Source organism: Anthonomus grandis, chromosome 4 (assembly GCF_022605725.1).
Source record: "Anthonomus grandis grandis chromosome 4, icAntGran1.3, whole genome shotgun sequence".
NCBI classification, from domain to species: Eukaryota; Metazoa; Arthropoda; class Insecta; order Coleoptera; family Curculionidae; genus Anthonomus; species Anthonomus grandis.
Genome location: NC_065549.1, coordinates 27,876,922 through 27,899,255, shown reverse-complemented (window position 1 = coordinate 27,899,255; position 22,334 = coordinate 27,876,922). Strand labels below are relative to the sequence as shown.

The 22,334-nt window shown below is 32.9% G+C and overlaps 1 protein-coding gene and 3 long non-coding RNA genes across 9 annotated transcripts in view; 2 read left to right on the top strand and 2 right to left on the bottom strand.

Annotated features, from left to right (window-relative positions):
• Positions 1-14,122, bottom strand: part of LOC126735450 (uncharacterized) — a 224,282-nt gene extending 210,160 nt beyond the window's left edge. Inside the window, exon 1 of the long non-coding RNA XR_007660405.1 lies at positions 13,440-14,122. This is a non-coding gene — a long non-coding RNA (uncharacterized LOC126735450). The remainder of the gene's footprint in view (positions 1-13,439) is intronic.
• On the top strand, positions 5,925-7,897 carry LOC126735451 (uncharacterized). The gene is made up of 3 exons (XR_007660406.1): positions 5,925-6,163; positions 6,549-6,750; positions 7,375-7,897. It is a non-coding gene; the product is annotated as an uncharacterized LOC126735451 (long non-coding RNA).
• Positions 10,123-14,478, top strand: LOC126735453 (uncharacterized). Its single transcript, XR_007660408.1, has 2 exons — positions 10,123-11,574; positions 11,633-14,478. It is a non-coding gene; the product is annotated as an uncharacterized LOC126735453 (long non-coding RNA).
• A 109-nt stretch (positions 14,479-14,587) lies between these two features.
• The window catches only part of LOC126735444 (NACHT and WD repeat domain-containing protein 2), a 77,803-nt gene continuing 70,056 nt past the window's right edge, over positions 14,588-22,334 (bottom strand). Inside the window, exons 23-32 of one of the 6 annotated variants that reach the window (XM_050439433.1) lie at positions 20,875-21,126; positions 19,402-19,462; positions 19,255-19,347; positions 18,222-19,073; positions 18,007-18,173; positions 17,554-17,751; positions 17,193-17,332; positions 16,951-17,136; positions 15,808-16,536; positions 14,588-15,749 (exon numbers count right to left, since the gene is read on the bottom strand). The gene's annotated coding sequence lies outside the window, so the exon portion shown is untranslated. Of the gene's footprint in view, positions 15,750-15,807; positions 16,537-16,950; positions 17,137-17,192; positions 17,333-17,553; positions 17,752-18,006; positions 19,074-19,254; positions 19,360-19,401; positions 19,463-20,668; positions 20,738-20,874; positions 21,127-22,334 lie in introns of those variants that run through there. The other 5 variants (XM_050439432.1, XM_050439430.1, XM_050439431.1 and 2 more) reach the window with 5 other exon arrangements.

The window sequence follows — 22,334 nt, the reverse complement described above, 5'->3', positions numbered from 1 at the left end:
CCGCTACGTTCCAATGTATGATGGATGAAGTTTTTCATGATTACTTATACAAATTTTGTTTTGTCTACATGGATGACATAGTGATTTTTTCTTAGTCCCTATCTGAACACATAGATCACATACGTCAGATATTTAAAAAAGTAAGGGAAGTTAATGTCAAAATACAGCCTGATAAGTCAGAATTCCTGTGTAAAGAGGTAGCTTTCCTAGGTCACATTATTACCTCTGGGAATAAAACCCAAAAACAAAAATTGAAGTAATCCAATGTTACCCGATACCAAGAGATGAGACAGAAATTAACTCTTTTTTAGGGCTTGTAAGCTACTATTGCCGATTTATGAAAAACTTAACAATTTTAAGCCAAAATTACCTTTCCTTTAACGAAATGTCTATAAAAAAATACCCAAAGTAATATAGAAAATTTAGAGTATAAAAATGCCTTTTCAAAATGCAAAGAACTCATATCCAGTACCCCGATTTCACAAAACCCTTTAAATTCACCACCGACGCCTCCAACATAGCCATAGGCAGAGTTTGTTGGAAATTCACTGTAAAAAGGAAAAGAGAATCTACTAGCAGATGCTCTCTTCTGCATTAATCTTAACACTCTTGAAACAAATGATGCCGATTCACAGTCTAATGTCCCAAATGCCGACAGTACAGTCGCCAACTTATTTGATTTTGACTTAGCCGATTTTCTGCTTAATGAAAGATACAAAGAAGATGCTCCAGCCCAAAACATTTCAAACTCTGTTAACCCCGTCGCAAACGACGATGATGCTGACGTCACTGCACACTCCAATAATGATACAGAAGGAAAGAATATCCCAATATCAGAACTACCCCTTTACACTTCCCATCTACACTAAACCTTTTAATAAAAACCACCATTTTGTAAGAATTTCAAAAGAATCAGGAACAACACATTTTAAAAATTATCAAGGACATAATTAAACCAGATGTTACCTTTACTATTGTTTCCGCCAATACTAATTACAAAAGCTGGCAACCGCGCCGATGTGCCTCATCTCGACGCGGACCAAACTTTATACAATCCCTTATCTATCACAGAACACAAATATATAGAGAAGTGGTGGTTGCATACAAACTGAAAGAAATTCTTCTGACAAATCAGCTAGCGGCCTCTCGCTTGGCAGCGGAAACTGCTGTAACTAACTTGACAGTTTGACATGTCTAATTAGACCAATCGAAATGGTAGAAAGGCGTGGCCAAATTAAGGCGGGAAATCACATTTTATTTAATCTGACAATCTTATCATTTAATCGTAATATCTAAAGCAAACGCCTAATCAAAAAGGTTACTCATAGAGAAAAGAGCCTTTTTGTTTAGGTGTCATCAGATATTGATCTGAACAAAAATAAAACTTTTCAGCTTTATTTTACATATCTAATATAGGTTAATTTTCTGCAATAATCTATGAAAGTGTACGACATATCACCAATTGGACAAATGGAAATAAAACAATGTTTTTTTTGCTTTAATACATTTATTATTTAAATTATAATCTAAATATTAATTTTTAGAATTAATTAAAAATTCTATAACAGAGTATTATCGAAAGAAACAATAAATCCATCGACAAAACAAAATAAACTCTTTCAAAATGAAAACAACTTTTTAGTATAAACATATATCACTTACATAGAATATATTTGTTGGTCTCTTATAATACTATCAACATATCTTGGAACTATAATATTACTAAAAACTTAATTTAAGGATAGATGTTTACATAAAATAAAAAGAAACTCTTAAAAAAACAAGTTGTAAGAAAAACATTAATTCTGATCCATTGCGGGTGCTCAGGTCTCTTAGCCGCTATAGCTATGTCTTGTCTCAGTGAACACAGGAAGTGGTATGATACGAGCAGGAAATAAAATAAAAAAATAGACAGTGCAAACCTTATAAATCAATTTACTAAATGATTCATGTAAAAAAAAGACAAAATAAATGTTTAAATAAATATGTATTGTAGTGTAAAGCCAGCGGTATCAGCATTATTAAAATTTGTGGGGAACTGATCAGAAGAAATTCTATAGCTCAAAGTCTTAATAATATTTACATTGCATATCACTCTCCATGTTTTTCTTGTAATATGAACTGAAGGAAATTAAAAAAATCTTTTATTACTGTTTCTCAGAAACATTTAAAATATACATACTCTTACATCAAGGTCAGGAAAATTTCAATCAATTTTTAATTGTTGAATAGAAAATAAGAGGCCAGACATTTTGTAATATGTATTTATAATAATCAAGTTAAAAATTAAATACTTGAAAAGTGAAACTTCTTCATTGAAATCAACTGAATTTGATTTTATTAAAGACTAAAGATTGACAATACAAAAACATAATAGTAATAAATAAAATCAGATTTTCTTACCAGAAACCTGGAATTGCTTGCCGCAAATTAATTAAAACACTACCACAGAATAAACGATCTCAGATCGATGGTTTATTCTGTGACACTACTCCCAATATTGAAAGAGAACTGTTTAGAAAAAAAAGTCATAAATTTAAAATAACATCCTTAAAACAAATAGCAAACTCAACCCACGCTTGCATTCATTGAAATGAAAAACAAACTCAAATGGTAATTGGTATGACAATGACAAATGATGCTCCCTGTCAATTTTGCCAAGCAAGATGGCCGGTATACGATTCCGATTTTCACCATACAAGTTTCATCCATGTGTTATCTATGCGCGGACCCATGGGCCATGCAGGCTCCTTTGAGGAGAGCCCCCCACACACGAGGACTCCAGCGCGCGTGATTGGAGTGTGCCGTTCCAACGCGCAGGATTGGCACGTTGCGGGCCAAGAATGTGTTCGCCCACAAACGTACAAAATATTCACGCGGGTAAATCCGACACATGAGTTTCACATTCAGAGACGCGCGTTTGTGGCAGAAAAGTGTGTCGATTCCTGTAGACTTGGCGGGGCGTGTGGCATTTTAGAAATCTGAAAGGGATTGGCGTTGGTAGTGTTTGCTTGTTCGACAGAGTACACTAGTTAAAATCATGTTAACGTTAAAAAATAAAAGTAGGCACAGAGCAGTGACTTGTGGAATAATATATGCATATACATCGTCCGTACAAAATAAAAAAAAAATAAGAAACGTGCATGTTGGACAAAAAAGTGGCTAGAAGAAAGAAGCCAATTTGGTCATATTCCTCTTCTTAAGGAACTAAGGGAAAAGAATCCCAATGATTTTAAAAATTATTTACGCATGGCCTGCACAACATTTGATAATCTTCTTTAAGTACTGGAACAATATTTAGTTAAAGAAGATACAGTAATGAGGATGGCTATTCCGCCTAATGAAAGACTCATGGCAACTTTAAGATTTTTGGCTACAGGTAGATCCTTAAAGATTTAAAATTTTCTACTGCGATTTCTCCTCAAGCATTGGGATACATTATTCCGGAAACTTGCAAAATAATTTATGAGCAATTAAAAAATGAGTATTTAAAGCTAAGAATGATATTTTTATTAGATTCACAAATACAAGCAAATAACTATTATTCTTTGAAAAAAAGATGAATTCTGAAAAAATACAAATAATTTGTAATTATAATTATTTAGAAATTATAATTGCCGGCATTCTCATAATACTGACGCACGTCACTTGATAAATTTGATACAGGTGAGGTTAGAGGCAATGATGTTGTTGATGTCCATTGCTGTCTTTCATAAATATCTGTGTCCTGAGTGAGTTCACCTAACAAGCCTTTGGTTAAAATTTTTTGAATTAAAAACTCAACCAAAATTTCCTGCGATTGGTCCATGCGTTTTAATTTAGCTGCGATATTCATCCCAACTGCCTAAAATTCCGTAAATTCTTCATTCTTTGTGAGAGCAGATGTGCATGCCCTCATAAACGCTTTAGTTTCATCCTTTTTGATTCTCTTTTTTTTCTGTATTTGAATATTGACTAGTTGCCTTACTTTTCGAAGTCTACAAAAGTAAAATTTTTTTATTTTATTTTAGTTTCCAACAACTAAAGAAGAATGGAACTCAATTGCTAAAGATTTTAAAAATAAGTGGCACTTCATTAAATGTGGTGGAGCATTAGACGGAAAAATACGAATTACACCTCCGGCTGGTTCAGGTGCCTTATATTATAATTACAAGCACTTTTACAGCATCGTTTTAATGGCATTAGTAAATGCAAATTATGAATTTATCTATGTCGATGTCGGAAAAAATGGTAGAATGTCAGATGCAGGTGTCATCGAATATACTGAGTTTTATCGCCGACTTTCAGAAGATGCCTTAAATTTGCCAGATAATACTGAAACTACAGAACATTTAAATTATGTGTTTGTATGCGACGAAGCATTTGCTTTGCATAGACATATTCTTAAACCTTATCCACAAAAAGATTTGAATTTTGAAAAAAGATTTTGCAACTACAGATTATCTAGAGCCTGAGAAATGTGGTTGAAAATGCATTTGGTCTTATCGCTTCTAGATTCAGAATACTTCATACTTGTATAAATTTGAACGTATCTAAAGCAAAGTATATAATTCTTGGAATATGCGTTTTGCACAACTATTTAAGAAGGCATAGTTCATCTAATATAACAAGTTCCACACTTGATAAGGAAAATAGCGAAACACATGAAATAGAAGGAGGTGACTAGAGACAGCAGAATTATTAAATTTTTTTTACCATTGGAAGCTAAGCGAGAAAATTATATAATAGGAATAATTCCTATTATAAAATTATATAATAGGAAAAATAGCCCGGCAAGAAGACATGATAAAAAAAGGAAAAGCGTAAAGAAAACCAACTATATTATGTATTTGTTTCACATTATTCTTAAGTGCATATTTATGTTAACACTTATAATAAATAATTACCTCTGCTGTCTGACTATGGATATCGTCATTGCTTTGTTTTTCTGTGGCGACAATACTTTCAACCTCATCAATATTTTGTCTTTCACATAGTAAATTGTAACAGTTCAAAATACCACAAGGTGGGTACATAAATATCATCAGACGAAGCTCCAGATTGTTCAATTTTTTTCAATTCCTTTCTGAATGAACCACGTAAGGATTCGCATTCGGTTCAACTTCTTTACAGATGTTTACTAAAGCGTCATAACCCACATTTTTAAAATTTTTATTGGTATAATCTTTTGACTTAATTTTCCAGAGCGCAGGATGTTCTCTATATACTTTAATAAATTTTGTGAGTACATTTCTGGTTTGAGGTACCTGTTCAAAGTTTTAAATTATTATACAGGGTGGTCCGGTTCAAACGTCATTAATTTTAATATGTCATTAAGTATTTAAAAAAAGATAAACTGCCGTAATGGCAACTGTCAATAAATTTAAAGAAAATCAACGAAAGCGGAAATTTTAAAAAGTGGATTTATCTGGTTTTGTTCTCGAGGCCTCACTTATAAGGCATAATTTAACGGAATTCCATATTAAAACATTTTATTGTTTTTAACATTAATGCAAACAGAAAATTAGTAACAAAATGTTGAGGCTAGAAAAAAACAATTTTTGGGTTACGATATTCCTTATTATAAATAATTATAGGTAATATTAGGTAAGTAATTACAAAATAAATTGCATTATTTTGTAATTACTTACATAGTATCACTCATTTTTAACAACAAAGGTTTACTACAACGGCAACGGTTCCTTTTAAAGAAATAAAAACCGGATATTTAAATATTTCCGGAACGTCGTGATAACGCACACGACGAAGTGTTCGTTTGTGGATGCTTTAAATGATTTAAGACACCTCGTTTCGTGTCGGCTGGAATGCCACTCCAAACCTGCGTGATGGTTTGTACCACTAATTGACACTTTTTCGCAGGGTTTTTGAACGGCACACTCCAATCACACGCGCTGAATTCCTCGTGTGTGGGGGGGCTAAAAAATGAGAGAGGACCAATACGCGCATCGGGCAATAGCAGCGCACTGTGTCGGTCTTCGATCCGTCCGCCATTTAAAAGGAGCCAGACAATTGTGACACAATTGTCTCAAGCTTTATTTGAAGTTTTTTTTCATATTTGTGAATAAATAAACATAAAATAAGTTGTCCCTACAATGGTTTATTGTGTTGCTTACCAGTGCAAAAGCCGTAGTGAGAGAAAGGAACCAAATATTAGGTTTCACAGGTAAATAAAAGTATACAAGGTTTTGCTTCATTTGCTTTTTTGTTCATTACAACATTATTTGCTCATAAATTAATTTGGCATGTATATATGATACGTATCTCATTCAAACATTTATCGCTCTTAGGGAATAAATTAATTTACTGTATATTTTAATTCATGATGAGGCACTTAAGCATCATTATAATTATTATGAAAACAAATTCGCCAGTGGCGTCTCGTGACATTTCATGTTTTAATTTTTAATTTCTGAATATTATTATTCTGATTTATTTTTTGTATAGATGTACAAAAGCGTATTTATTATACCTATTAGGCTTGTTTTGTTTTTTAGTAAGTAGAACACATATATATAATGGGTAGATATTTACATATAATTTTATTTCAGATTTCCTTCAGATCCAGAAAGAAAAAAGTTGTGGATTCTAGCTATGAAATTAAGGGATTGGGAGCCATCACCAAATGATGGAGTTTGTTCTAGACATTTTGAGGAACATTTTTTTTATTCAACAGATTGCAGAAGGCGTCTTCTCAATGCAGCAGTCCCTTGTATATTTCCAGAATATCCTAAATATATGCAGTCAAAACAGGTACTTAGCTAATTAAAGATTATGTTTAGGATTAGAAATGAGAAGTTACCACTGTCAAGGGATAGCCTAACTTAAATCCTATATAGAGTATATAGTTATGTATATATACCTACCCTCGTTTTGTGTTCCAAAATAAGTGAAATTACATAGAAATGGAAAAAAAATAAAAAAATCAAAGTAGGCCTAAGGTTATGAAATTCGATAGGTAGTGGACATAATTTTGTATTCTAAACAACCTTTTCCCATAAACTTTTTTATATCTTACCTAGAAATACTACTTTATTACCTACTTATAAAATTTAAAAAATGCTCATATGCTTGATTTTTTAAAAATAAAAATATGCAACATTTTATTTTTTAATCAAGCAGGGCTAGATGCCCATCGTCCTGGTGTCCCCGTCAAATTTGAACTCAACATTTTTTTGCAATTTTTATAAATTCGCTCATCCTGGGACACTGTATAGGTAAATTACATTTTAATAGTGTTAATGTTAATACATAGGTACCTATAACAAAGAAACAAGCAAACAATTAAATTGATAGATATTACGCACTATTTTTTGGTATATACTTATTCACACATTATTCGAGACATTCTGTTTTACATTTAACTCATTGTTACAGAGTGTCAAAAGAAAAGCATTACAGCAAAATTTGGACTCTGAACCAGGTGCTTCAATTTCGACTGCTAGCCAAAAAATGGAGCCGGAATCACCCAGAAGAAAACGTTTAAAGAGGCAACTTTTTCGGCAAAAAGAAAAAAATAAAGAGCAAACAAGAAGAATTAAAGTTCTCCGGCAAAAGGTGAAGAGATACAAAAAAAAGTCATTTCACTAAAACATCTTGTTAATGATTTATATAAAAAAACTTATTATTGTCAGAACAAATGTCCATGTTTGAAAGTATGCCTAACACAGTTCAAGAATTGCGAAAAAGAAAATTTACTAGAAGAGGTAAATATTCGCCTGAATTACGTAAATTTGCAATTACCTTAAGTTTCTTTTTATCCAAGGGGTATGATTATGTTAGGCAAACTTTCGATACTTGCTTGCCTCACCGTAGTACCATAGGCAAATGGTTTAAAAACATAAATGCTGAGCCAGGTTTTAGCTGAGAAGCATTTGATGCTTTAAAAAAATATGTTAGCTCTTCAGAAAATCCTCTCATTTTATCCCTTGTGGTTGATGAAATCTCGCTCAGAAAACAAATAGAATGGGATGGGAAGAGGTATCATGGATATGTTAATTGTGGTGTGGACTTTGATAATGACTCAACGGAAGATGCAAAAGAAGCATTTGTGTTAATGGTTGTTGGTGTTAATGCTACATGGAAATTACCTGTAGGGTATTTTTTTACAAACTCCTTAACAGGCAATCAAAAATCTTCAATCGTTTTGCATTGCATTCAATTTATTCAAAAAACAGGTGCACATTTAATTTTACTGACTTTTGATGGGGCTCCATCAAATATTGCAATGGTACATATGCTAGGCTGTAAGACAGATTTTTATGACATGAAAACTTATTTTACTGTAAACAGTACTAATATATAAATTTTTTTTGACCCGTGTCATATGTTAAAATTAGTGAGAAACACATTTGGGGAAAAAACATTCTTAAAGATGGGCAAGGCAAATATATAAGGTGCGCATTTATTGAAAATTTGGATGAACTACAAAATGCAGAGGGACTCCATTTAGGAAACAAGTTAAGACAAGCTCACTTACATTTTTTTAAACAGAAAATGAAAGTTCGTTTAGCTATTCAGTTATTGAGTCAATCTGTTGCTGATTCATTAAAGTATTGTGAAAATGTCTTGGAGTTAAAATAATTCCAAGGTTGCTCTGCTACTATTATATTTATTAAAAAAATTAATAGAGTTTTTGACATTTTAAATAGCAGATCCCTCAATTCACCCGGCTTTAAAAAGGCACTTTTTCAAAAAAATATTGAAAGCACAAAAAAGTTTATTACCGAGGCTATTGATTACATATCCACTTTAACAATTAATGATGAAGTGATAATTAATTCCAATCGAAAAGTGGGGTTTAAAGGTCTTATAACTTCTTTAAAAAGTGTTCTATTAATGTACGATGAAGTTATTTGTCAAAAAAATATTTAATATACCTTCCTGTTTACAAAGTAAGCCAAGACCATATCGAGCTATTTTTTTCATCGATTCGTTCGAGAGGCGGTTTTAATAATAATCCCACATGTAAACAGTTCACTGCAGCCTACAAAAGATTAATTGTCAGAGCTGAACCCTATACCTATATTAGTAGGTGCCAACAGAGATAAGCCAGAGCGTATTATAAATATAAGTAACAGAAATCTACAATTCCTCAATGAAAAAGATGACTTAGAAACAACTTCTTCCCTTGCGGCCTTGTGGGAAGATCATGAGTATATAATGAATCATGCTGTAATTAGTGAATCTTCATTTCAGATAGTTGTGTATATTGCAGGGTTTGTTTCTTGGCATCTACAAAAGTCAGTGAAATGTGAATGGTGTGAAAGAAGAAGGAAAAAGGAATTCTTAAATTCCTTAATATCAACAAAATCCAGAGGAGGATTAACGTATCCTTCTAATGATGTCATAAAAATATGCAAAATGTCTGAACATTTTATAAGGGTTTATGAAAACAAACTACTACATAATAATCATTTTATAGAACTTTTAAAAAATAGACTTGTGTTTCAAACTATTGAGGCAAACTGCCTTTTTCGTTTAAAAGACCATACTGCTGAAAACAACAACAACCACATTTATTTTTTAATTGAAGCAATTATTTTGAAATATTTAAATATCCGGATTCATTTCATCACAAAAAAAATCTGAAGTAAAAGACCCAATTAGACAGCAATATACCAAGCTAATTTTATTTAAAGGTTAATAATAACTAATATTTGTTGAAGAACTGAAAAATCGCTAGTTTTGGTAATAATAAGATACTAGTTTTACGAGAAGTGAAAGTGAAAGATATGGAATGAATAGAGTTCTGAGGGAGACAGATGCCCGAGTACCCCTCCCCCTGGAAACGTCCCTGTGTAAATGAATATTTTTACATTTCTTTAATAGTATCGTATGTTCCATACATATTACAGGTACATGCACTATGTAGTGCGTATAATGTAAATATTATGTATTATATAAAAATAAAAATTCTCTATTCAACGGTACCAAAAAAAATGAAATCTGTAAAGCTTCGGTTTCCTACGAAGCGGTACCGCAAAAGAGCGGCCGTAATTTGACGGCACGCTTCGCAGCGAAAAAGCGTGTATGTACTATGTACTTGCAAATCGAAGTGTGTTCCTCCCGAGCGTTCGGCACAAAAAAAAACTGCACCGTAATTTCGGAAGCGGCCGCTCTGTACGTTGGGATAGTGCAAGCACGATTTTTGACGGTAGTCTATATAAACGTTTTCGGGTGAACTGCGGTCTTGTGTAGTCAGTGTAGTGATTGTTTGTTTAAATAATATCTAATAATTAAAAATGGCTGAAGAAAATAGTTGGTCTAGCGAACAAGATGAAATTTTAATTGATTTTGTTCGAACTCATGAATCACTTTTTAAGGCAGGAAATTGGGATAATACTTCGTAAAACAGGTGAGTATTATTAATTAATAATATAATTATTATATACATACATATCTAAGGTTTTATTGTTCTCTAAAGTAACGATCTTGCCATTCAATGGCGCCAAGTCCATTGAAATAATTCTTGAATTTATCACGAATTTCAAGTGATGTCTGTCGGGCACGTGCATTATTTTCCGCTAGATTAATTAGATTTTGTGTTGGTAGAGGCATAACATCATCTACTGTAGCTTGATTAGGAGCAGGTATTTTTGCTTCACGCAATATATTGTGCAATATACAGGCACACAAAATTAACATATCTGTTGTTTCGGGACGTAAAACTATGGGTTCAAAGAAAATGCGAAAATATGCACATAGTATTCCGAAAGCATTTTCAGTTGTACGCCTCACCCTGTAATATATCTTGTGTGCTGAAGATTCCAATAATAAAATTAGATGTAAGAGCCAAAGAATCAAGCAGTCAGAATTTACCAAGTTTGTCAAAATCCGTTAACATGTTTTTAAATGGCGAGCTGTCAAATATTGGCCAAAAAAGTAGGTGCGTCGATTTTTATGACGAGCAGTTTAGTATATTAATCTACGAGATGAGAAAATGTTTGATTATTGTCGAGAGATTGTGTAATCTTAAAAATGATAAAATTTTCCAAGAAGTGCTGTTTACAATCCCATTTTCAACCATGATTATTTCTATCAGATGGTTAATGTAGCAAATACTGACAAAATATTTAATTTAGTACCTGTTGTGGAGAAGTGACATGGTATGGTATATGGGAACGGTACTGGAAGTAAAATGCAACAAATTGGGGATTCTGGAACTGTTTCTGCGAGGGAAGAAGAATACAGTAAAGTCAAGTCTAAATTTTACAGAAAATTTCTTTTATTAAAGGCATTTAATAAAAAAAATCTTGAAAATTTAGACTTGACTTTGCTGTACTCTCCTTTCCTCGCGTAAAATACAAACGTGACTCTTCCAAACTATTAAAAATACAGTAATGTCAACATTACATATTATTATAGAGCTAGTTAAAAACAAACAATTACATATAATGATAGTGTGATATTTAATTATTTTTTGACATTTCAGATATTGTCTGCAGTAAACGTTGGGCTTATATTAGAGACTATATTATACTACTACATTAGGAAAAGGGGAAAATCCAGTACCGGATCAGTAGGAGAAGCTGCAAAAAAGGTCGGAGTTACTGTGTTTTTTAGATAGCTGCCCAAGTAATAATGAATATGTTTTTGAGATCAAGCCCCTGTATTATTCTTATTTTATTTTTAGAACAGTAAGTAACATTGAAAATACTGAAAAGACAAGCCAAAGCTCTCAGGAAGATATGAATCAGATCAATATACAAAACATGTCCGAAATAGATAGTAGCGAAAAACAAAGCTTACCTATACAGACATAAAACACTAGGTCCTGGAATGTCTGCCGGATAGAATCGGAAAAGACAGAGATATTGTATATCGGAGATATACAATACTCCTAGGATTGCCAGTACCAGTAGTACGACTTCTAAATCGACATTATATTCAGTAAAAAAACGTAAATCAAGTGCTAATTCCGACGCCCGACTTCAACTGCTACAAGATATTGCTCATAGAACAGGACATGCGCAGGAAGCTCAAGACGAGAATGACTTATTTTTTGCATCTATGGCTAAAATTGTTAAAAAACTACCTACACCAGAACAGGTAAGGCTCAGGCTGCACATAGCTACTATGATTGGAAATGCAGAATTAGCACTATACAATCAAAGCAGGATTGTCCAGAGTAATGAGAGCATCTGCTTTGTCTCTCCAGGATCATCCACCTCCAACTCCACTGCAGAGAGCAATGATTTTAATTTTTAAAATACACTTCAGACATTACAATAATCTCACGTTACACTACCATTGTTATTAGTTACATTTACTTACCTTAAAAAAATACATAGCTTTTGTTCTGCTGATATCGGCTTTTTAATTCGATTGCTTGCTCTCACAGTAATATCATCGTGAATTTTATCCAATACGTAACGAAACAATTCGAGATAATCGAAAATAGTCTTTAAATTTTGTGTCATTTGATATAAGATGAAGGCATATCAGAATTTCATAGACACCCTCCGTCTCCCGTTTTTTATAAATATCAGATTCTTGCCTTCTGCCCTCCTCTTCTGATGATTCTTCATCCTCAAGAACTATTAGAATAGCCAAACTTAGATCGTCCATCTTGGAAATACCACACACAATCGTTGATTTGAACTGTCAACTGGCTCTTGCCACCGTATTTTATCGCACCGTATTACTTTACAGTAATATTCACCGTGCAAAGCGGCCATACTACTCGTTGACAAAAACGGCCGCCAAATTACGGCCGCTCTTTTGCGGTACCGCTTCGTAGGAAACGAAGTAGGAAACGAAGCTTAAGCAAATAGTGAGACGGGTGCATTCGACACAATCGTCATTTGACATAATGGACATTCGACACAATACCCGCGAAATATTTTAAACGTTCGAGTATGATCGGTTGGGTCTTTTACACGTCAGCCAATTTTTATTCGAAATAGCTGTAGTGTTGTCATCTAACACAAAATAGGGTTAGGTTTATATTTAGGAATTAGTTCATATTTATCGATAGTTTGCCAAAAGTTATTAATTTGTGAGTTCTTCAGTATATTTGAAGCTTTAAGATATAACTACAAAGAACCTGGGATGATACTTCCTGATACTGATTAAGAAACACTATAACTAACTTTGTGTAATTTAGTACTTGGCCTCCTATCCTGTGATTCGTCTTCTTAGAACATTAAATACCTTCATTATACTTATTGCGAAGTGAAGAGGAATTTGACGCCAAAAAAACGAACCATAACTTGGGAAAGTGCAAGTTTTTGATCTTGTGAAAGCATGTTTTTCATTAAAAATTATGGCAAACAATGTTCCATTTGACTTGCATAGGTGTGGTGATAGTGTTTATATTTACTACTTGACTAATAAACTTGAAAAAGTGCAATTTAGGATAATATGCTGGAGAAACTGGATGATTTTGATGAAGTCATATGCCTCCGAGGATATTTGGATTATAAACTATAGTGTATCACCTTAAATATAACATACTGAATAACCAAAAGGACTGTAATAGACTATACAGTTTTTAATTTACTTATACACACACTTATTGCTATCAAGTAATTTGTAACTAACATTATTTCTGAATTGGTGTCATAAAAAAGTGCAATGAGCTATTAGTTAATAATATTTATAAGTAAGAAAAGAAACAGGTTCTTAGAGAATATCATATATTACAGCCTTATTCAGATTGAGCCAAGTTTTCATTTATATTGTTGAGTTTTGTCAGGGCTGGAATGTATACAAATTACTGTAACGGTTTGCTATCTTATCGACTACCCATTTTCAAGATTAAAAAAAAAAGACAGGTACATAGGATAGTGAATGTCGTATTCATCATAATTTCATTGTCAGAGACCAAAAATTTCAATTTTTTCAATTTTATTTTTTTTTAATCTTTTAAAAAAAAGTGACTATATGAAATAATTACCCCTGGCGTAACAGTTTACTATCCTATCGAACGCCGTTTTTTTGTACGAATTTAAAAAATTAAACAGTTACAAAAGTTAATGTATGTCGTATTTATTATAAATTCGATGTCGGAAGACTCAATCATTTGAAAAAAAGAAAATAAAAAATATTAAAATTTTACCCCTGTTCGTTTTTTTTTGCGCAATCAGTTTTTCTTATGAAAAATGATTATTCACCCAACAGGTCCTTTTTGCACCCAGCGCCTTTTTATATAAAAGGAAATCACTACCAACCCAGCTCAGCCCCAACCAACTCAACCCAGCCCAATGCAACTCAACCCAACCATACCTAACCCAATCCCACCCAACCCAGCCCAAATAAATTGAAATTTTTGGTCTCCGACAATGAATTTATGATGAATATATTTATGAATTTATTATATGATTATATTTTATATGATTGTCTATTATATACACTATTATATAATAGACAATCTATAGGATAGTAAACAATTACCCAAATTGATAGGTTATGAAAATCCTGAAAGATACTTAATAACTAATACCCGCAGTTTGTAAATAAATATTTTTTTAAAATTGTTTTATTGCTTATTTTTCTCTAAAAACAAAATATTATTTCCATCATTTTCTGGACAGGATGGCGAAAAATTCAAAGATGGGAAAAAAATAAAAATAACATTTTGGGGGAATTTTTATAATATTTTCATCTTTAATCGTCTTAAATAATTAAAAATGATAATAATGTCAAATGTAAGGTAAAGAAAATATAAATTTGAATAGTTTACACAGTATTATTCCCTCACAGACCAGAACTGCCGCCATCTTGAGAATATTTTCTAGCCTATAGTTGCCCCCAATAACCTCGGTGCAGTACCAAATTTTCCGAGTCTTATAGTTTTCCCACAATCGGTCGATGCAGTTCCTGGTGACGCACCCTGTATAGTATATATATCCCTACTAAGATTTTGATATAATATAATAATTCAGTCATACCCAATTTTTTTTAAGTATGCTTTGAATTGAACTAAAAACCATCAGTATCATAATAATTATTATGCAAACAAACAAGATATAAAAACGGCTATTAAATAAGGACTGTTAATATAAAATGTTAATTGCTTATACTAAATTTATACAAACTACAATCTTAGCTAGTTATGTAGCTATTCAAAATTGTTTGAAGTAACATAAGAAAGAAACTATTGCAGTGTACCTATCAGAATTCTGCACTAAACATTATTGTTATGTATACAAGTATTTGAATATATTCCACTTAAACTAAAACTTGCATTTCGGAACTGTTAATTACTAATGTAATTTGTAAAAATAAAAGGAAGTCTACTTAGTCAATAAAATATGTTGTTTGGTAACAAATACAAAACATTTTATAGTTCAGCAAAACCAACGAGAAGGTGTAGACTTTCCATACTTTGTTTTACCCCTGCAATATTGATGAAGAAGTGAAACAAAAATATGGATTTTTGCCGGGGACAGGAAAGGTAAACTAGGAAATCAAAAATTAATTAAAATAAAGGTGTATAGAAAAGGAATATAGAAAATGCTGCAAAATAGAAATACTACTAATACTAGAAAAATATTATAAAACCTGAAAAATATCAAATTACTTTCAATTAAAAAAAAAAGGAATAGGTGATCGGTTTAGTTCCGCTCGACATATTGCACACCGAGCTGCCTCAGTGTTGTATATAATGGATGAGCATGTGGAACAAAACAGATGACCACAGTCCGGCATTACATACTGTACCACGTTTAGAAGGCAGACATTACAGTTCAGCATGGGTAGCATGGTGTTCTCGTTAAATGGCACTACTTGAATTTTCGATTCCCAGCCTTAAAAAAAAATAGCACAAAAATTAGCCAAAAAAAAAACCATTTGAAATGAACTTACGGTTAACTGGAGCTCTAACTGGTAACTCTTCATCGTTTTCTAGCTGGCCGAACAATCCTAAGATTCCTTCAGGGATGGGTGGGACATTGAACATGGGTTCAGGAGGAGGAGGAGAAGCAGGAAAACCAGGAGGAGGAGAAGCAGGCAAACCAGGAGGAGGAGGTGAATCAGAAAAACCGGGAGAAGGTGAATCAGGAGAAGGAGATCTCGGGGGTTGTAGTTCTAAGATTTGGGGCGGCGGCGGCAAATTCTGAAGGATTGGGACAAGGGGAGGAGGTGACAATGGACGGACAAGTGGCAAAATGGGAATAGGAACTAATGGAGGTAAAGGCATGCGTGCACGAGGAAGTGGAATGAGCGGAGGAGGTTCCAGAAGAAGAGGACGTTGCTGATGGAGTAAAATAGGAACATTTCTTGGTGGTTGAGCAATAGGAGCTGGCATTAATAAACGATGAAGATGGTCTAGTGGAACGACGACAGCTTCTTCTTCTTCTTCGGTCGGTACTTCCTGGTTCCACTGATGTAGTTGTCCATCTATGCCATCCACAAAATGGACTGCTTGCCTTAGGAAATCTCCCACGGTGAAGCGACCATCCGATAACTTGTCCCAAGCTTGATTCAGTCGAGCATCAAATACCACATTCTTTCTTGCAATCCTGTAAACATTGGGGTGTTGTTCCAGCTGAGTCAGCTCGATGGAAGCAGTGTTCTGGATATCGATAAGCGTCTCTGAAATATAATTGAATAAAAGGTAACGTTGCTTTCTTAAGTTAAAGAAAAAGTATATTGGTTAATTAATAAAGAAAAAGCACCGTTTTTATATGCTGGACCCGTAAAAAACCTTCATCAGCAGCAATTGAATTTAAATTACACTTAAAGCATATAGTTTTATAATATTTGCTTGAAATATAATTTACTAGATATTAAAGTCAATAGACTATAGCATCGCGCATCGCCTGTAGCCGTTGAATATTAGCGCATTCACCATCCGGTCCAAAAAATTTTATTGACGAAAAACATTTAGTTATTTAAAAAAATGGGCAATAAAACAATAAAAAAAGTAGATCATGTAAATTGGTGTAGTACAACACTCTCATGAACTTGGTGAAAATGTTAGCTTAGAGTTTTAAATTTGTAGATTACCTATCAAATCCCACCAGGATGTCTACTCAATTTACTGTTCAGTCTTCTGTGGTATGATTCCATCACATTGTTGGTCCTATGTCGTTGCCTGAATACACTGAAATGCTGAGCTGTAACGCGTTCTATCCAATGCCTCCTGATATACTCATTGAGTTCTCTAAATACAGCGCCAAAGTCCAAATCGTGCTTATAATAGAAAAAATGGTCACGAATAAAAAATGCGATTGATAACAAAAAAAAACCTGCAAGGAAACGAATGTCGGTTCAATCATCTCCGCAGGTAGAAGCGCCAAACAATAGTATTTCTTCAATAAGACTCTTCCATTAGGTCGTCCCTCGATCTGCCGTGTAATCCCTAAAGTCCTGCTTTTCGTAATACCGCCTAAAAAAGTTTTTTTTCATATAAAATCTCATATTATGCATTTTGATTAAAATGCGTGTAAGCACCATTTTAAACTGCTCTTTTATAACATATAATTTAAGTGCATGGTGCTTAAACTTTCCTTAAATATCTACATATACAGGAAAATAAAAATTTGAAAATATTAACAACTTATTTCATATTTTCACCTTTATTGTTGAAGTGCATGTAAATATACACACCTGACAATAATGGAAAAAACAACCATGCAATGAGGCATTGGGAAAGTTGTTCCTCAGTGATTCCACCAAAGCCACCTCATAGTCCGTCACAACGTTAATATTGACAAATTGTGGGAAGTTCTCACGCAGGTAGGCAAAAGCAGCATCATACAAGATTTTCGTTCTTCTCTCCATGAAAATATGTGCAACTGGAAAAGCCTGCAAAAGTATATAACTTAAAATTAACTGAATACTGTATAAACAATAAAAGTTTATAATAGTGATTTTTTCTATCATATTCTAAATATTAATGTTTAGAGGATGGCATAAACTTATTTTTATTTTAGCCAAGAGGGTTTTTTCAAGAACATTTTTATAAAAGGATAGCTTATAAATAGTAAATAAAATACTTTCTAATTATTCAATTAAATTAATTGTCTATGAATTTTTAAATCCTATAGCTGTTATACTTACATGATCCATGCAAGTGGCAAATATGGTCAAGATTTGACAAAAGTTAGGTCTTCTCGGTACTGCCTTGAAGGTTCCATCAATGAATGTGTGTTGGGAGTCAATGAAGTTTCCTATAAATTCTCTATTGCCAAAAACCACCGCAGTAAGTCCATTGGCTTCGACCACACCTGAAAAAAAACATCCACTGGTACAATCCGTATATCTTGGCCAATTACCTGTTCGAAATATGTCTGCCAGTTCCGTTAAAGTTGCCGGGACATTAGGCCTCGTTGCCTGGCTCCATCTCAACATTGAACGGCGAATCACATTAAATGGAACCTCAACAGCACCATCCACGTTTCTAAATGAAGAATAATTCAAATTAAGCACCTATAGATTTTAATAGAGAGAGAAACGAGTTTTGACTCAATGCTCTTTCCTATAAAATGATTTTTAGCCGTTAAAAAATATCTATTTACCTTAACAAGTTTTTTTTTTAAATCTTAAAAATTACTTTTTTATGGTTAAAAATGCTACTAATAATATTTTTGTTTTTAGTTATAAGAAAATCTTTTTTAAAAGTTAAAATGTACTTTTTAAAATTAAAAAAGCCTTTAGCTGTATGTCTTTTTTTAAAAAGCAAATTGTAAGGGTAACAGTTTTTTTTGTAAAAAAAATTTGTTTAAAAAGTGTTTTATTTAGCTACGAAAAAGTAGTTCTTTAATGGCAGCAAAAAAAGTCTCTATAAAACACTTTTTAAACAGAAATTTATTAGTGTACATTACTGTAGTGTACTGTAGAAGTCCTGTATAATACTGTATTGTCCTGTGGAGTCCTATATAGTCCTGTAGTATATATAATAGCCACTTTACCTTGCGGCAACGCACTCATAAATATTTTTAAGGGTTCCTCTTTCTCGAACACAGGCCTCCTGTAGCTGAATTCTAAAATCCATTGCTTCAACTCTGTTGTCGTCTCTAGGATGATTATGTTCAACCTTTATAGGAATGAAGACATTTCCCTCTTCTAAGTGGATTTTCCTTGATGCAATACAACCCAATCGTCGGTACTTGCTACAGATTAAATACCTAAAAATTAGATACATATACATATATATTCATACAGCTGAACACTAACGACTAGTCCAATGCGAACTGAATAATCCTTTTCAAATTTATTTATTATTTGTAGTTGCTATTATAGACAAAGTTCTACTCCTAGTTTAACATTAATATTTGTCTAACACACAATTTCATAATCGATACCTACCTGATGTTGTGCTTCGTGGATCTTGTTATGTACAAAAACCCATCGTGGTAAATTCCTCCTGATCTCTGATATCTCCTATGGTCCATTATTACCCTGAAATTACACCTATATCTACCAATAAAATAAACATAAACAAGTTGAAAGTACCTAGGCGGTCGAGGTATCCTTGAATCTTGAATATAATGGAGACTTCTAAAGTATTTTGGCACTAAAAGCACTACAAACGCTTAAAAAACAAATGGTACACAACACTAAACAATAATAATGTAGTTTATTTTCGAAATACCAATTCAATAGTGATTTGCAAAAATCGCAATAATATGGCAAGCCAAGCAAAAAAGCAAAGCTGAAGTGTTGGTTTCAGGGAATCACTCGATGGATATTACACACGAACTTAAAAATATACCTGGACTGCTAATGCATATGGCCGCGATACCCAAAAATGACCACTGCATGGTGGCCGCCATTTTTATAGTGGTTGTGTCCTTTTGATGTTGGTCACTCTGAAAATGTTTTGTGTTGCCAACAAAAAATATATTAAATAACGGTAATGAAGTTGACATTTGACGTGTGAGTATAGCGGATTGCCTAGTTTTTGACGATTTGTAAACGACGCTAGGGTATATCGTCTGGAACAGGCGATGTATCTTTCTCCTTATTTAATACGTGAATAATGTATCACCATCTTTATTTAAAGGTATTTGGTTCAGTTTCTCAAAACCGAATTATTGTGAATTGTCCGTCTGCGTTGTTTATAATAGAATAATATATTGAGTTGTTGACAGAATAATAGATTTTTTCTATATAAACCCTTTATAATTACAAACCCTCATAAAATCATCTATATTTTGATTCTTATATATGGTTGTACCTATTAATGTGGATGTGGAAACACTGTACATGGAAGGAAAGTAAAACTTAAAAAAGTAATAGTAAAAATAGAAAGAAAATAAGTGTTTTTAACTGAATTTGTTAAGTAAATACAAGCAAAAAGTTAAATGAATATCAGGATTTTCATGGTATTAGGATTTATAAGATTCAAGATTATCAGAATGATAAAACAAATATTTTAAAGTGCACGCATCTATTCTAAGTTGATTGAAACTTTGTCTCATTTTAGGTGAGGATTACTTTCTTTCATAAATTTTAATGAAATTCTTAAAGAAGGACCAGAAAAATCACAGATCTAACTCAACTATCTTAAATTCTTACCAATATGTAACTTTCTATTTTGTATTTTTGTAAACATAACCTCTCAAAAACTTTAGATGTTTTGTTTCCCTACAGTTGGCACAATTAAAATTTGTCAGAGTGACCAACATCGAAAGGACACAATCACGCACAATGGCGGCCCCCTAGTAGTGGTCATTTACTTTTCATTGAATTGGCAGTCCATGTATAGTTATAAGTTCGTGATATTACAGAAAGCGGGTTTTCAGGGTTGTCAAGACTTAGAAGCATCGGTCTTAGCGCCAATTGAAAACTGCAATTTAAATAGGAAACATATACTAAAAAGAATAATAAGACAGCTATTGAAATTAGTTTTGTTTTTTAATTACTTTTTTTAACGATTTATCGAATGGTATGACTATTCGATCACCTAAAAAAATAGTATATTACCTGTAAAATAATAGCGCTGGCAACCCCGATAATTCAGTGTCTCGAAAGGTTTTTTCGGTACGTATTCTGGTAAATGATTTCCGATTTGTTGTCTCTCTCGTCTCAACATAATCGAGTATTTCCGAGCGGTGTGTTATGTGTCGAGGTCACCCTGTTCGGGCGCTCGCAAAGTCGCTTCGGGGGAAGCTTCGGGAGTGTGTCGAATGTCCATTGTGTTATTTGCCTGTTTTCCCAAATAGTTACCGAAAATGTCTAGAAATAATGAATATTTTATTTACGCCAAACTTTGGTATGTCAAATGGCTACCCCATGGTGTATACATTATTTTAAAGGGCATTCATTATGCTATCAATGGTTGTAAAAAAAATAAAATTGATTGACCAAGAAGCAATTAAAGTGTAAATCGGCAGGGTAGAAAAACAAATTTAATTAGTTTAACAAATTTATTTTATTAAATGTTCAAAATGCGCGCCGTTATTAGCAAGACAATAAAAAAGCCTATTTTCAAACTCCTTACGAACATTGGCACGGGTCTGCCCGCTAATTTCTCTGCATTCTGTAAATATTCTATTTTTTAAATTCTCAATACTCTCAGGTGGGGTTTTATAAACTTTGCTTTTTAAGTACCCCCGAAGAAAAAAGTCTAGTGGGGTTGGGTCCGGAGACCGCGCAGGCCATTCGATTGCACCACATCTGCCAATCCACTTTTCTCGAAAATTTTAATTTTTTTTTTTTAAGAAAGTTATTAAGGGTAGATCGTTTTGAAATGAAAGCACTGTATAATTTTTATAGGTATATAATACTAATATATAGTATATTAGTATTCTTTTTCATTTGTGAAACATTTTTGTATGAATTTGAATATTAATATATCTAATAAAACTTTACATTAGATTACCCTATATTGTTTTATTTATAATAATTAATCATTTTAATAAGGTCAATAACATCTGCACATTAGAAACAATCTGATCTGATTACTTATTATTTTTTTCATACCTCTATAAAATTGATTTTATTTGTTTTCAAACAGAATTTTTTTTTCTCTTTACCATGGGTTCGCGTCTGTGAAGACGGCCGCCCAAGAAAAAAAATCAATTTTATTTGGCATAAAAAACAAACCAATACCTTTAGAAAATAATTAATTAATTGCAATTTAGATTTTTGCTTGGAGCAAGTTACGCCACTGAGCGCTGGGCATTGGTGCCTAAACGGAACAGGCTTGCGTGTATTACATAGAGAAATGAATATTAAAAGTGTTCGAAAGGAAGCCTAACCTGATCATCAAATTCTAAAACTTAACCTAAAAAATTTAGTTCGGTTAGACCGCATCGAGGGCCAACTTCTGTCATAATTATTATTAGATTATCGATTTTCTTTCGTTCCTTGCCACCACCCACCTTCGCATCATCGATCGTCGCCATTGCTTATTCCTTTTTATTTTGGCGTCCATTGGGTTT